The following is a 2,711-nucleotide window of genomic DNA, read 5'->3' as shown; positions in this document are numbered from 1 at the left end:
ATAATGCATGATTTGTTTGTATGATGTTTTCATGGTGCATTTGCATGCAATTTTAAATTTTATTTCATTTAATTATACTGGTAAAAATAGTTGGTGAGCTATTCCCTTAAAAGGGGGAATTCATTTTGTTTGAAGGACACGGGCACTTTAAATAGAGTCCTCCTGGAGACTGGCAGAGGCTTAGGTGTCACACACATTGTCTCATTTCAGAGGGCCGCAATGTAGCAACAGCACAACTGGCAAGCGGTTCAGACAGAGTCCAGAAGTTCTTTCTTACCGAATTACAAATCAGTAAGAATCACACGTTAAATAGCAGATGAGATGCTTAAACTGTCATCTCAGATTCCAGAGACTTTGTTTTGTGGGTAAGATGATCTTTAAAAGCAGTGATGGAATTCTGCTAGTAATCCAGGTATTTCCAGTAGATTTCAAGAACAACTGCAAATCTTCCCTTCAACAATGTGATGCAAATGCCTTTGCATTTACTAGCCTTCAACAGTGATGGATGAAGTACACAAATCAAGTACTTGAGTAAAAGTACAGATGCCTAAAAAAACATTAGTGCAGTGAAAGTACTCATTTTCTATTTTACTTGTGTAAAAGTACAAAAGCACTTGATTTTTTACACAAAAGTACTGATCGATGAACCATGTTTATTATTTCTTCTAGCCAGCATCAGTCAGACTAGTGGTTAGTCAGACATATAATATGTATTGATCTGCAAATAAGAAAACTTATTTTATTGCAAACACTTATTTTATATTTTCTAAACATTACACTTCAATACACTAAAATTTAAATTTAGGTTACTAATAACTAAAGTCTGCAAACAAGTGAAATAACATACCATATACAGTATATACAGCTAAATTTGTATAAATACGTTGTGACAAATATGTAGATGTCAAATGGGGCAAAATGCATTTGTGGGAACGCTATGCAGACATAATAGTTTTATGAAATTAAAAACTGCTAAAGCAGCAGGGAAGATGCACAGCTATTAATTAGCATTAGTTTACAGTACCTAAAATCGCCTAAAATCTTCACTACATTTCAAAGCATAATATCATACTTTTTGCTTCACTAAATTTCATAAAAAGACATTTTGTTTATTTGTGAAGAAATCTGCTCTCCCTCTGAGACCCAAGAGCGATGTCTGATTCGTGAACAAGCTGGTTATTTCCAATGAACCTGTTGAATTGGTTCACGAAAAACACTGAACGATACATTTGTGAATTGGACTGATCCAATTGCAGCTGTTCTTGAGTCAAAAACTTCCTCAATTATTAAATAATCCAGTCAAAATGCCCAAGAACCAGGATATCACTTGAGCTTGAACGTGTGTGACAGATGGCACAAAAACACTGATGAAGTACAGAATCTTAAATAATTATAAGTAAATTATTTTATAAAGAAACAGTTTTTTGGCACCAATTCCAATTGGATCAAAAATCTCAGCTAGTAGAAAGCCTACATCCCGAAACAGTGGTTCTCAACCGATGGGTTGAAACTGATAGGGTTGCAAACAGTGTTAGGGGAAGTTACTTTTAAAAGTAATGCATTACAATATTGCAATATTGCATTTTTTGAAAAAAGTAACTCAGACATTTTCTTGTAAATTTAAAAGTAATGCGTTACTTTACTAGTTACTTGAAAAAGTAATCAGATTACGTAACTCACATTACTTGTAATGCATTATCCCCAACACTGCTCATAAAATAATACAATGCAACTATACACACAATTGACATAATAATGTAGTCCACTTGCGGCTGGATGCTTCAAACCAATGCTACAAAGGCACTGCCATGTATGTGGGTCAAAGGCTGCCAGTTATTGTATAGCATGAACAGATTTTTTGGAGAATGTTTCTGTGTCTGTATGGAGGAAGTAGGACTGTCAGTCCACTTCCTGTGAGTATTGTCCAACGGTGTGACCTTTGACTCATGCCTCTAGTCCAAACGACGTCATCTTTTGTCTATATGCAAAAAAGAGGCTGATGGAACAGAACAATGTCTGTTCTGCTTGTGTCTGTGTGGGAGGTAGAGGGAATTCTGGGACATAGAGAGGCTTCTGTGTTAAAGCGCATGTTGTGTAGGCTTACCATCTGATGTTGCTGTTTGTAATACTTTTGAATTTCTCTGAATTCAGTTTGCTGTTGGTGCTTTACAAATGTGCACAAAAACATCCTCTCGGGGCCTAATTCTTTGAAAGCTCTGCAAAGCCAAGGCGGCTTTTTGCGAACTCATTCATGAGTGCATTAGAGGAAATTCAACAAAGTGATGGTGAAACGACTGACAGTTATTTGTCTCAGATGGACTTAAAAAAAGGATGGTGTTATAAAAAAAGAATAAAGGCAATCTAGATCTCATAATAGTGGCAAGGCTTCAATGAAGATTATGATGAACAGGATTCTGAGCACTGTCAGTGTGTGTGTGTGTGTGTGTGTGTGTTAAATCAAATGACATCCTAGCAATGCCCCGAGGGTAAGAAAAGTATAAAGCACAGCTCCCATGACGCATCCACAGACTAAACATCCAATTTAGCCACCCAGACATCTGACTCTCTCTCTCTGCTTCTTTTTAAACCATTAAGCATTTGTGGTATATGGAAAATAAAGGACGCCCAATGAGAATGCATCTTTCCCTCCCTCATTCTTTCTGTCCTTGATTTCTTCCTCCCTGTTTTTTTTTTTTTTTTTAGCGCTCGCC

Source organism: Sinocyclocheilus anshuiensis, unplaced genomic scaffold (assembly GCF_001515605.1).
Source record: "Sinocyclocheilus anshuiensis isolate Anshui unplaced genomic scaffold, SAMN03320099.WGS_v1.1 scaffold453, whole genome shotgun sequence".
Taxonomy (NCBI): Eukaryota; Metazoa; Chordata; class Actinopteri; order Cypriniformes; family Cyprinidae; genus Sinocyclocheilus; species Sinocyclocheilus anshuiensis.
This window is presented reverse-complemented; position numbering follows the sequence as displayed.